A 14717-nucleotide genomic window follows, 5' to 3' on the forward strand; every position below is an offset into this window, starting at 1 on the left:
TGAGGGGAGAATCTGACTGTTTAAACTTTGCAGCCTTTATATTTGATTTTTTTAATCCTTCCTAATATAATACATTTCTATTGCCTTTGATCCTTGAAGCAAGGATCGTCTCTTACCATGTATTTGTACAGCACCTAACTGTACCGAGCCTGACTGAGACTTTTGGTCACTAGTGCAAACACTAATTTAGGGAACAGTTCTTCTAATTACTGCTATTTAAAGTACAGTTCTACTTTAGAAGGTGACTATGTTAAACAAGCCACCTCCTTACTCAACATGTCTAATCCTGGTTATCTTGGCTGAACTCTTTATAAGGTTTTCCCTTAGGGGCTGCTGTTGCTGCTGCTTCTTTCTTCTTCTATAGATTGTATCATTGTGGCAGTACAATTCTTTTTCAAACTTGACTTTCTTTTATTCTCCAATGTGTCCTTCATTATGACCACTCCATCCATTAGGACAAGTTACCCTCTATTTAATGGAATTTTAGAATCCATATGGTCCAGTCCGAATATAAAATCTCTTCCTTACTCAATGGATAACTCATACTGCAATGCAATTTGCAAACCTATTAATCATCTTACTCACTTGCAGACTGCTCAAGAGCATTCATAAGACTAGGAGGCTGTGACAGAGTGCTGGGAGCTCGCGGTGATCCAGCACTCTGATCACTCTGGTAACAACTAGAGAGGTCTGACTGGGGAATGGAATGGAATTAGCTAATCAGGCTGGCTGGCTGGGTCAGCTAAAGGATTAATTAGCCCATCTGCTCAGGACTGACAAAAAGTGCATGGGAGAGGCACAGGGATGCCTGAGCCCAGACTTAGAGAGAGCTCAAGGAAGAGAGATCTCTTCTCCTCTCAGGCCCTGGGGAAAGGGCTGAAGGTACACGAGACACTGTAAATAGTATTGTCGCATGGAACTGTAGAGGCTGGTGGAGGGATCTGAAATAAACTGTATAGCATGGCGTTTGACTGGTTGGTGGAGTCTGAGCGGTTTCTGTGGGGCTAGAAGGTAGGAGAAGAGTATGCCTTGAGACAGGCTACTCTCACTAGAAAATTCACCTCTTTGTTAGCAGATGTCACCTCTTTGTAACTTTAGTATATTTGTCCCCTTATACAACTGGTTTTCGAAGAGGAAATGTCATAGTATCTAATAGAGCAAAGAAGAGATAAAATTGCTTGCCATGGGGGAAAAAAGAGAAATAACCTGGCCAGATGTTCCATGATGACAACAATATGTTGACCAATAGGTTGACAGAGCCTCTGCTTCCCCCACACTGAATCCATCGGTTATTCTATGAAGAGTACACACTCTGCTTCAATACTAGCTTAGTCACTGGGAAGCAAGATGTCACTAAAATTGATTAACCCAAGGAAAAGATCATGAGAAAATAAGAGTCTTCGAATATTACCAAAGGGAATCACCTGGTGGCATAAAAATGGCATAGCTAACTTTACACCCTTTGCCCCCCGCCTCTGTATAGGAGGCATGTTCAGGTGTTCCAAGGATGTGACAGGTGTAGCCAGGGTGCACTCTGCTCCAGTGATCTACAATTGGCTGAACAGTGCCTAGATGACTATTCCATCCGATATAAATTAGAGCAGCCCTATGGCTGCTCTGATTTGTGTTGGAGGTCAGTTTGGCCCTCCACTGACCCAGATTGTGGGAAGTGGAAAGACTGCTTTGCCTTCTCCCACTCATCTGCACTGAGCATTGAAACCATTCTCGCTGACTACGAGGACTTGGTTACCTCAATGGAAGCCTCTAATAATTCACATGAGGTTAAACTATTGAAATTATTTAGAAAACAGGTCCCAGAGAAATAGTCTCAGGCTCACAAGGATCCCTAAAGGTGCCGAGAAAGGGAGCATCTTGCTTTAATTTTCTTATAAGTGCTCTGTGTGAATTATTGAATACCAGGGCCGCCCAGAGGATTCAGGGGGCCTGAGGCAAAGCAATTTCGGGGGCCCCTTCCATAAAAAAAGTTGCAATACTATAGAATACTATATTCTCATGGGGGCCCCTCTGGGGCCGGGGGCCTGGGGCAAATTGCCCCACTTGCCCCTCCCCCCCCCCGGGCAGCCCTGTTGAATACTGAAGAGAATGATCCATTTGAAACAGAAGGAACTCGACAGACCTTGTTCAGAAGACCAAGAGCAAAAGAGGTGATCAAGAAAATAACCAACTAGCAGTGCTAAATATAAGGAGAAATGAAATCCTAGAGTTTGCAGTTTATGCTCCAGATAATACTGGGGAATGTGTCTATGCTACACTAAATATGTCTTCTACCTAGCTGTTTGTAATTGCAGAAGACTGGAATGCTGCATTAGATCCAGCCCTAGACAGATCTGACGTTCCCAATTTCCAAAATCTAAAGAAAGAAGCCCTGACTCTCAATTGTGCCATGCACTTTAGTCATTTATGCCAGAGCAAAATGAGTGTAAATCGTTACCATTCTGATTTGGCAGTGTTTGTTACAACCCACTTTATGCTCATGTAGAAGATGCCATAAGGTGCAGGTAACAGTGTATTTGGGCCAGAGGCTTTTCTAGAATTGGCACGAACAATAGAAATGATTGATACCTGGAGGAACTGTTAGCTGTTGGATAGGACATATTCTTCTTGCTTCCTCTACTGTGCTATATTTTCTAGGCTTTAATTTTTTCCTTATTTCAATGTCTTGATTGCAAAAGATAGGTGGCTGTATTATATTACCACCAGGCATATCAGGCCAGTCATTGTTTTTACCAGGGGCTTTAATGATACCATACATAAGCAAGACACCTAGCTGCAGCTTGACTGATATGTATTCAAAGACTTCCCTATTAGAGATTATAATAAAAAAAGTGATTGAAGAATATATGGAGCAAAATGTTGGTACAGTTATTTCATACACAACAACACAAGAGACCTGGAAGTCCTGCTTAAGAGGAATCCGGATAGAGAAATCAGTAACAAAACAAAAACCAGCAGTTAACAGAGTATAGTAGATGTAGAAAGTAAAGTGGAACAATTGCTAGATTTGTATATGGAGATACCAACTGATAAGATTTAACAAGACAAAATTTGACTTCAGCCTTTTGTTTAATAAAAAAGTAAAGCATGTCTTCTTTTATTTGAAGTTTAAAGATGAACAGAATATGAGGGCTGGTGAACTGTTAGCTGCCTACAGTTAAAAGCCCAAGTATCTCTCAGACTTATTCCAAACAGATTTGCTCAACAAGGCTTGCCAACTCATAGCCCAGCAGGAATAGCTAATGAATTGTATACATTTTGAAATATGTGCATGCTATACAAACTTTACTAGAGTTCATCACTTTAAGGAAATTAGCAAATTTTAATAGAGGTAACAGAGAAAGTCCCAAGAAATTAAAATGGCAGTAAAGTGCATAGAGGAAGATAATTTCTTAGGAAAGGGTGTCTTAGCACACACATTTTATTATATCTATTTTAATTGCAACCCTGTCTTAGCCCTGATATTGATAGTGGTGGTCTTAGAAGCTGAGGAAAGGGGCATGTGTGCACATCACGTTATTAGAGCTATGATTTCTTCAGTGCTCAGAGAATGTGTGCGTTGTTGATTTATGTCACTACTAAATGTAGAAGTAAAGGCCCATGCCAGCTCTTCACATGAAGGCCCTAGTTCAGCATAGCACATAAGCACCTGCTAAATATTATGCCTTCAAATATGTTTGTACTTTGCCTACCACAATAGGTCCCAATCCTGACAGGGCTTTCTGTCATGCAAATGCTAAATATGAATTAATAATAAATAAAGAAGAAAAATAACTTAACCAATGCCCTGAGCCCACTGAAATGAGTGGGAGTCTTTATCTGGGCCCTTAAAACAGTTTATATTTTCCTCTGGGGCATAAACAACGTGCTAGGTTGACTAGAATTTGTTGTGTTTGGTAGCTAGAGTGGGAATGTCTCTTTCACACTCTGCTTTCCCACCCTCCTCTTTTCCAATTCATAATAAAGAAATGTAAATCAATGCATAGTCTGCTACTGGCAGCAATTACTAATGAACATGACTTGTATAACAGGCATTATCACAGAGACAATGAAAGCCCAGGTGACACTTCATAGAAAACTTTGAAAATTTATTTTCCTTCGATAAAATACCTGCTCTGTAAGCAAAATTGTGTATATTGTTTTCCCCTTGGTCTTTATTAGCTAGGACATTTACATAATACCAAAAGGCTTGTTTCTGATGCATTCACCTTCTCCTGCTGCTTACTCCTCTCCTGAAGTTTTAATCCTCTGTTGGCAAACTGATAAATAATTTCCACGAAATGCAATTATGATGTCACCAACAGAGGATTATCCCTTCAGGTGAGGCATAAGCAGCAAGAAAGTCCGAAAGAACAAAGATTATGTTTCCTTGTCATGTGCCCTATTAAAACTTTTATTGCCTATAAAAATGGGAGGAGAAATGCACAGAAAAGGAAGCCATCATGATAGAATGAGATCATAGTCTCATATATTTACCATACACACCACAAGTGCTATGACAGATAGATCATGAGCCTAGTCTAAAGCCCACTGAAGTCAGTGGAAGGGCTTCAATGGGCTTCAAGTCAGGCCTGTGCACAATGAAATGGAATAATGAAAAAAACAAAGGAAAAAGGCAAGCCTGCTTTGGGCATCACTCCTGAGCTGAGCGCACATGTTAAATATTCCCAACCAAGTCCATGAGTTACCACATTGTAGAAGCAGAGAAAGAACTGACAAAAAAAAATGCAATGTATAACAGTTTGTTAAAAAAAGTTAGGCTAACTGTAACTTTAATAACATGAAATTTGTAAAAGCAAAAATTGTGTAAAGCAAGTAAAAAAAAACTGTGTAAAAAGTTATTATAACTTAGTATAGATAAGGTGTAAAAAACTTTGTGTAAATAAAGTATAAAAAATATTGTATGTTAGCAAAAGTTAAAACAAGTAAAAAAATAAAATATCAAAATAGCCTATGTATAAACAAAATGCAGCTGTTGCTTATTATTGTAACAAAAAATATAAATGCTTGCTGTAATTGTTTACTTATTAAGAGACCTGCTTAGCTCTCTCTCTCTGCGCAATTGTAAAAGTTAATAAAGCATTTAACTTGCTATACTTAAACAAATAATAAAAACTCTGTTTTTCTCCGACAATTTGGGGGCTCGTCCGGGATGGCAACGCCCGCAAAGGCACCGGCAGCTGCTACGGATCGTTCCCCTTTGAACCCCATGGCGCCTCTCCGACAACATAGAACCATTTCCCGATAGAAACGGGCTGAGCAGCCCGCACCACTTTCTAAGGCTTCATGTTCCATCCAGGACTTGGCACTTTGATTGGACGAAGCTAGTCACAGGAGAAAGGGGAAAAGAGAGTCAAACCAGGCTTTTTAACCCAGCAAAATAATTGAACTGCAAGGTGTCACTTAGGGACGGGAGAATGGGTAACAAGCCTATGCATTGGAAGGAAAAGCCCTGTTTTCTTTTAAGAAATGTTTCCTGTTTATCATGGCGGATCCCACTAGAAGATGGCTGAAGGAAATGAAATAAAGGGTGTGATTAATGTGGGGCCCAGGACAGCTGGAAGAGATAGAGTTGGAATCAGCAGTCTGAGTCACTTGCCTATCATACAAAAGGGTTAGACTAAGATGTTCAAAGGAGACTAAGGAAGCTAGATACACAAATCCCATTGGAATTCACTGAGAGTTGGCAGCCTACCTCCCCCGGCTCCTTTGAAAACGCCAATCTCACTGCCTTTCTGGGGAAGTAAGAGGCTCCGTGTTAGGTGCTCTCAGACGGTTTATCACACGTGGTTTTTTTTCCAGTTTGACTGCTTGTGGTTTAATAATTGTAATGTCGTGGAAATGAAACCCTCTGCAACCTTTAACCGAAACAACTGGTGTGATGTGGAGGCTGGAGAGTGGACCAGCTCACATAGTTAATGAATGTTTATAGGGCTTCATAATAGCTGCTGGCATTAGAACAAGGGCAGTAAAAAGGGGATTAAATGAAGATAAATGTGAGACACAGGCAGTAACAAATACTCCAGCAGATGTGTGTGGAAATTAATGGTATGGTGATAACAAATTCTGATGCATCACAGAGTAAATGTGTCTCTTGATACCAGTTTTTAGTGCAGAATGAACCTGATGGGTATGAAAGGAAGAGCTACACAGGTAGAAGTCTCATCACTGCAATACATTCGCTGCATATTAATGACCTAATGGAGACCAATTAAAAATTCTTTTTTTGTGATTTTGTGCTGCACAACCTTCTGACCAAAAGTATATTGCTGGCTGTAGAGTGGCTCCCCTAACAAATACATCAATTGGGTTTGAGAGGGGAAGATGAACTTCCAGCTTAAGCATAGGGTTGGTAGTCAGGAGATCCAGGTCATATTCCTAATGCTGCCACAGATTTCCTGTGTGATGTAGGGAAAATCTCCTCGCTTTTCCATGTCTGAGTTTCTCCATGGTAAATAGGGATAAGAATGCTCCCCTACAGTACAGTGTTTCACCAGATGTATTGTGTGGCTTTAATTTGGCTTTAATTAAATTAAATGTAATGTATAGGCATTACAGAAATGCAAAATATAATTTGCTACGATTTAAAAGCCGCGCTGTGTTTCAGCGTACTACTTGAAAATATTACCTCTCCAGTTATCTACAGATAGGTACATAAACATTTTCAATCTGCTTTAACCCTGTTTTTAAAGAAACACACAAGGGTAATTTTTTGGAGGTTGGTCCTTCGGCCACTCTCCTTGTGTTCACCCGCTGCAGCCTGGTGGCGACACAACTCATTGAGTGTGGATTTTTCTATCCGTGGCTCTTGTCCAAGATGGAGTAGGGAAGTGCAGGTTCCAGACACACTTCATCTATCTCTTTGGAGGCTACAGGGTTCTCGCCTCTTTGGGGGTGTTTGTGTGAAACAGACCATGCAACAGTAATTTAACCAAAAACAGGATCTATTAAGAATAGAGAGAACTGAATTTTTTAAAAGGTTTCTTAGGCCTGGTCTACACTAGGCGTTTATGTCGAAGTTAGCGCCGTTACATCGAATTAACCCTGCACCCGTCCACACCGCGAAGGTATTTAGTTCGACATAGAGGTCTCTTTAATTCGACTTCTGTACTCCTCCCCGACGAGGGGAGTAGCGCTAAATTCGACATGGCCATGTCGAATTAGGCTAGGTGTGGATGGAAATCGACGCTAATAGCTCCGGGAGCTATCCCACAGTGCACCACTCTGTTGACGCTCTGGACAGCAGTACGAGCTCGGATGCTCTGAACTGCCACACAGGAAAAGCCCCGGGAAAATTTGAATTTGAATTCCTTTTCCTGTCTGGCCAGTTTGAATCTCATTTCCTGTCTGGACATCGTGGCGAGCTCAGCAGCACTGGCAACGATGCAGAGCTCTCCAGCAGTGATGGCCGTGCAATCTCAGAATAGAAAGAGGGCCCCAGCATGGACTGATCGGGAAGTCTTGGATCTCATCGCTGTGTGGGGCGATGAGTCCGTGCTTTCCGAGCTGCGATCCAAAAGACGGAATGCAAAGATCTACGAGAAGATCTCTAAAGACATGGCAGAGAGAGGATACAGCCGGGATGTAACGCAGTGCCGCGTGAAAATCAAGGAGCTGAGACAAGGCTACCAGAAGACCAAAGAGGCAAACGGACGCTCCGGATCCCATCCCCAGACATCCCGTTTCTACGAGGCACTGCATTCCATCCTCGGTGCGGCCGCCACCACTACCCCACCAGTGACCGTGGACTCTGAGGATGGGATAGTGTCCACGGCTGGATCCTCGGACATGTTAGCGGACGGGGAAGATGAGGAAGGAGATGAGGAGGACGAGGCAGTCGACAGCGCTCACAACGCTGATTTCCCCGACAGCCAGGATCTCTTCATCACCCTTACAGAGATCCCCTACCAACCCTCCCCAGCCGTTACCCCGGACACAGAATCTGGGGAAGGATCAGCCAGTAAGTGTTGTAAAAATCTAAACATTTATTTGTAACAGAACAGGAATATTAACAATTTAAAAAATGGGTTTCTCATGATTAGTTTGATTAGCTTAACGATTCAGTCATGGGCAGTGCAACTATTGAAAAAAAATCTAGCAATGTCCGGTTTTGCATGATTGTCCTGCCCAAGCCGCTCTACTGGTTAGTCACTGCTACAGCAGCTACAGTAAAATGCGGTCTATATGTCCGGGGATGGAGCAGAAATCCTCCTGTGACATCTCGAGGAAGCTCTCCTGGAGGTAATTGGAAATCCGCTGCATTAGGTTCTTGGGGAGAGCGGCCTTATTGGGTCCTCCGTAGTAGGACACGTTGCCACGCCACGAGACTATCAAGTACTCTGGAATCATTGCTCTGCACAGCATGGCGGCATACGGCCCTGGTCTTTGCAGGCTTTCCCGGAGCATTCTCTCTTTCTCGCTGTCAGAGATCCTCATGAGGGTGATGTCGCTCATGATGACCTGCTTTGAATGAGGTAGGGGAATGTTAGTGTTGGGACTGCTTTGCCGTTCCTTTACAGAACTGTAACCGCTGGTTTGCAGCCACGCGGTGGAGGCGGGAGAGGGGCAGCCGAAAGGGATCGTTCCCGGGGACAGCCGCGAGGGTGTGGGACAGGAGCAGACTTCCTGCTTGCCGAATTGCTGGCAGCAGGGACCGACATTGATTTCAATGTGAAATGAGGCCATTGCTAATATTAAAGTTTTAAGCTGCCACAAGTCTACGGCTTACCATGTCTGCCTGCAACAGAAATTCCGTTCTCCTGAGAGGCTTCTCAAATGTGCTGTAGAAGACCCCAGGCACTGAATGCGAAGGCCGAGAATTCGACCTTGTGCTGAGTGCGCATGTGATAGGTGCTGTGCATGGTCTTGTTAACAGAGAAAGACTATGTTCTTTGTTCACAACTACATTTATCTTTCTGAGGAATTCACTCCCTTTTTCCCATTCCCACAGCCCCATCTGCGACTGTCTCACAACCTAGCCTGTCATCACACTCCCAGAGGCTAGCGCGGATTAGGCATAAGAAGAAGAGGACACGGGAGGACATGTTCTCGGAGCTTATAGCCTGCTCCAGAGCCCAGGCAGCACAGCAGACCCAGTGGCGGGAGAACTTGACCCGAATGCACCAAGCCAACATGGATCGGGAGGAGAGGTGGCGTCAGGAAGACCAGCAGGCGACTCAAACCCTGCTTGGACTAATGAGGGAGCAAACGGACACGCTCCGGCGCCTTGTGGATGTTCTGCAGGAACGGAGGCAGGAGGACAGAGCCCCGCTGCAGTCCATCTCTAACCGCCCTCCCCCGCCACCAAGTCCCATACTCCCCTCACCCAAAGTGCACAGAAGGAGAGGCGGCAGAGTCCCTGCTAACTCTCACTCCACCCCTGCAGAGAGCTCGAGCAGCAGAAGGCTCTCATTCCCCAAAATTTGACAAGTTCTTTCCTTCCCGCCTGACACAAGCCCCCGTCCAAGTTTCACTTTCCCAGTTCCATGTTTGGTTGATAATAAAAAATACGTTTCTGTTAACTACTGTTTCCATCATGTTCTTTTGGAGGAGGGGGGGATAGGGGGTTGGTAATTCGACAGGACAGTCACCTTTGGCAGGGTATATAGTCGGGGGCAGGCACAGCAGCAGGGCACATACATAGTGCAGTGATGCAGTGACTAGTTACCCTGGTTAGTCTGGGAGATTGTTTTCATGTTATGTGGTGGGGGGTGGGTTGCTCTGTGACTTTGTGGCAGGGGAGGGCAGTTACAGATCTTAAGCGGCGGTCCTTAGGCAGGATCACAGAGCCACACAGCAGGGGATCTGTAACCGTCCTCCCCCTGCCACAAAGTCACATAAACCCCCCCATACACACAGTCCCTATCAGGAGGGGTGACAGGCTCCGTTGAAACAACCATCCCACCGCAGCGGAGCCTGTCAATCCTTGAGTTTAGAAGCTGCATTCGCGCCACTACAGTACACCCGCTCCGCACCACAGTCTGCGTCCCAGTTTTAAAAAATTCCCGCGAATACAGTATTAAAGAAAACGGTGTGCTTTAACAAAGTAGAACTATTTTTATTTTGAAACGTGTGTTGGAAGTGGGGTGAAGGGGGTATGTAACTGGATAGGATAGTCAACATTAACTGGGCAAAGAAACGGGGGCAGGTTTAGCTTCTCAATACACAAACTTTAAAGTCACAGGTTACCCTGCTCACTCAGGAACTTTGCTTTCAAAGCCTCCCGGATGCACAGCGCTTCCCGCTGTTCTCTTCTAATCGCCCGGCTGTCTGGCTGTGAGTAATCAGCAGCCAGGCTATTTTCCTCAACCTCCCACCCCGCCATAAAGGTCTCCCCCTTGCTCTCACAGAGATTGTGGAGCACACAGCAAGCTGCAATAACAATGGGGATATTGGTTTCGCTGAGATCACAGCGAGTCAGTAAGCTTCTCCATCTCCCCTTGAGACGGCCAAAAGCACACTCCACCACCATTCTGCACTTGCTCAGCCGGTAGTTGAAGAGTTCTTTTTCACTGTCCAGGGCGCCAGTATAGGGCTTCATGAGCCAGGGCATTAGCGGGTAGGCTGGGTCCCCGAGGATGACTATAGGCATCTCCACATCCCCAAGAGTTATTTTGTGGTCCGGGAAGTAAATACCTTGCTGCAGCCGTCTAAACAGACCAGAGTTCCTGAAAACACGAGCGTCATGAACCTTGCCCGGCCATCCCACGTAGATGTTGGTAAAACGTCCCCTGTGGTCCACCAGTGCTTGCAGCACCATGGAAAAGTATCCCTTTCTGTTAATGTACTGGCTGGCCTGGTGTTCCGGTGCCAGGATAGGGATGTGAGTTCCATCTATGGCCCCACCGCAGTTTGGGAATCCCATCGCTGCGAAGCCATCTATGATCGCCTCCACGTTTCCCAGGGTGACTACCTTTGGCAGCAGTACATCAACGATTGCCTTGGCTACTTGCATCACAACAACCCCCACGGTAGATTTGCCCACCCCAAACTGGTTCGCGACTGACCGGTAGCTGTCTGGCGTTGCAAGCTTCCACAGGGCTATGGCCACTCGCTTCTGGACAGTCAGGGCTGCTCGCATCCGGGTGTCATTGCGCTTCAGGGCAGGGGACAGCAACTCACAAAGTTCCAGGAAAGTTCCCTTCCGCATGCGAAAGTTTCGCAGCCACTGGGATTCATCCCAGACCTGCAGCACTATGCGGTCCCACCACTCAGTGCTTGTTTCCCGTGCCCAGAATCTCCTTTCGACGGCATCAACATGACCCATTGCCACCGTGATGTTCTCGGCGCTGGGTCCCCTGCTTTCTGAGAGGTCTGTGCTACTCTCAGACTTCAGGCCATCACCGCGTTGACGTAGCCTCCTCGCCTGACTTTTCTGCATCTGCCTCAGGGAAAGGTGTATGATAAGTTGCGAGGCGTTGAGAGCGGCCACAACTGCAGTGATGGTTGCAGCAGGCTCCATGCTCGCAGTGCTGTGGCATCCGCGCTGTCACTGACTAGAAAAGTGCGCGAACTGATTTCCCGCCGGCGCTTTCAGGGAGGGAGGGCGGGAGTGATGGACGGATGACGACAGTTACCCAAAAGCACCCTGGACACATTTTTTTTACCCAGAAGGCATTTGCGGCTCCACCCAGAATTCCAATGGGCAGCGGGGACTCCGGGAACTGTGGGATAGCTGACCACAGTGCACCACTTCCAATGTCGACGCTTTCCCCGTTAGTGTGGACTCACAAAGTCGAATTACTGTCCTTAGTGTGGACACACACGTTCGACTTTGCAATATCGATTCCAAAAATTCGATTTAAGTAAAATCGAACTACTCTCGTAGTGTAGACAAGGCCTTAATGTATCTAGGTTTACACTTCAAGTTCTCATACACTAAACTAGATACAACATTTTCAGCCTACTAACAGAGAAAACAAAAAAGTGAATAGCTTACGTCTTGCGAAGGCAATTGTCTCCTTTAACCACTGTTTGATCAGCCTGTCAGCATTGCTTGCTGTTCAGACACTGACTCTCTACCTTTGTCCCCAGGAGCCCTTATCAAGCCTCTGCCTCTGGGTCAGCTTCCATGTTCAGATGGCCTCCTGGCTGTCCATGTCTCCCTCATGAGTTAGAGTCCATCAAGGTGACGTTTCAGTGACCTTTACACAAAGGAGTTCCCTAAGAGAAAAGTGTGTGTGTGTGTGTGTGTAACAAGATGCAGCAACTCTGAGAACAAAATATGTATTGTTTGCACAGAACAGGAAGGTTTTAGAGCAAAAGGAAAAGGTTTTAGAAATGTAAAGGTGCTATACACAGAAAGCAATGGTGTAACAGCTTCATACTACATACTGTACACACTGCAACTAAGAATGTGTCTGATTTGTCACTCAAAGTCACCCTGCCTGTGTGCCCATGCCTGTTTGGTAAATTAAAAGGATCCTTCCTGAGATAATATAAAAATGATCTTCCACAAGGGCATAAGTGTCTGCTATAAATAGCACATTATGTTTAAACATATCTATTCATTGTGGGCCAGTCCCTTTTAAGCAAACATTGTGGGATTAGAGAGACTGAAAGAGAACGAATTTTTATGGAGCTCAGGTTTTGTTTGTTTGGATATTTTAAATTCTTACAGAGTAGTGTCATTATTTATTAAATAACCCTAGCACCATGGTATCTGTTTGCTGATCTCTGAACAAAATACTGCTGATGTTTCAGAGATCTAGTGTGTCCTCACTTACGTGTCACGCAAGCGGGTTTTCATAATATGGTGTGCTCGGATAAGTGAGAAAGCTGCATAAATACAGTCCAGTTTCAGTTATAGGTGCGCAGTCTGTGGAATACATACAAGGAGGCTAGGGGCAGTAGCCAAAAGAGGCAGAGACTGCAGGAAAACAGGAAAAGTTTCCCTAAAATAGCTACTTCAGTCACGGTATAGCCTAATAAATGTAGGATTTTTTTTTACAGATACTATACGACGTTAAATCGTGAGTGTAAAAATTAAGCCTGATTTAGGCTTAAGTTTTATTCAGATAAGTTGTTACAAGAAATACTGAACAAACAGGGTTTCTCTTGTTCTTTCAGCTCTTGCTTGGCTCACATAGTGCTAACAACAGTCAATGTTCTAATCAGATTTTCCAGCAATAGCCAAATCCCCTGATTTTTAGATATCCCCTAGCCTAATATCTAGTCCTCCCCAAGGCTTTGTCTACAGTACCTCGCCTAAGTAGGCATAGCCCTCTAGTGTAGATGGAGCATCCACCAGCAAAAGGAGGTTTTCTGCTCGTGTAGGAACATCGCCTCCCCAAATGACGTTAGCTATGCTAATATTTTCATCGGCAGAGCTGCATCTATGCTCAGGGTTTTGTCAGCATAACTGTCGGTCAGGGATGTGGCTTGTCACACCCTTGACAGACATAGCTAGGCTGATAGAAATTTTAAGTGAAGAGATCAAGCCTAAGTGATCGTGAATAAAATCTACCTCAGAGTTTTGGTCACACCGACTCCTGCCAAACTTTTACATGGAACTTTGCTTGAAGCCACCAGTCAATTAACTGCCCATTTTCCAGCAATTCAGGCAAACAACTTTTCAACTAGGGTTACCATACCTCTGGTTTTTCCCGGACATGTCCAGCTTTTTGGTAATCAAACCCCCATCCGGGGGGAATTTCCAAAAAGCCGAACATGTCCGGAAAAAATACTCCCTGGCTTACCTTAGAGCGGGCGCCGGGGGCTGCTGTGCTCCCTGACTCCTGGGCTCTGTAAGAGCCGAGCTGCCCGAGTGCTACCAGCTTCGGGCAGCCCCCATGCCTCTGGACCCTACGCCCCCGGCTGGGCACTTCCCCTCCTGGGCTCTGGGGGCGCAGGGTCCAGAGGCATGGGGGGTGCCCGAAGCCGGTAGTGCTCAGGCAGCTCGACGCTTACAGAGCCCAGGAGTTCAGGGAGCACAGCAGCCACCGGAGCCTGGGAGGGGAAGTGCCCGGCCGGGGGCGCAGGGTCCGGAGGCAAGGGGGTTGCCTGAAGCCCGAGCGCTACCGGCTTCATGCTTTGCCGGGCAGCCTCCAGACCCTGTGCCCCCAGCTGGGCGCTTCCCCTCCCGGGCTCCAGCTGTGCTGGGGAAGTGCCGGCCAGGGGCGCAGGGTCTGGGGGCTACCCGGCAAACCGTGAAGCTGGTAGTGCTCGGGCAGCCCTTTTCGCGTGGCTGGGAGGGAGGAGGGGGAATGCGGGGCGCTCAGGGGAGGGGGCGAAGTTAGGGCAGGGACTTTGGGGAAGGGGTGGAGTTGGGACGGGGAAGGGGCAAAGTTGGGGCGGGGCCGGGGGGTGGGAAAAGGACGGGGCCAGGGCCCCAGACAAAACTGTCACTGATCTTTGCTTGAGAAAGATTTATGTATGACTTGTCCCAAAGCAATGTGACCATTTTCTTGGCTTTTTTGTATCCCTTTTTGTTGGCTTCTCCTTGAATATTCAGGCAACCAGTTATTGTTCTCCCAAATGGAAGAATTCTTCCATTGACTTAACTACCGCATCTTGGGGAGGTGGATTAACTACAGCAACAAGAGAACTCCTCCCGCCGCTGTAGGGAGTGTCTACACTGGCATGCTATAGTGGTGCCACTGTAGTGTGGTAAGTGTAGACATAGCTTCAATTATTTTTTACTATGCCTCTAACTGGTTAGGGGCATGTCTGGCTAAAAACATGGCTTGTGTCCACACAGCCAA

The sequence above is a fragment of the Malaclemys terrapin genome, chromosome 1 (assembly GCF_027887155.1).
Source record: "Malaclemys terrapin pileata isolate rMalTer1 chromosome 1, rMalTer1.hap1, whole genome shotgun sequence".
NCBI classification, from domain to species: domain Eukaryota; kingdom Metazoa; phylum Chordata; order Testudines; family Emydidae; genus Malaclemys; species Malaclemys terrapin.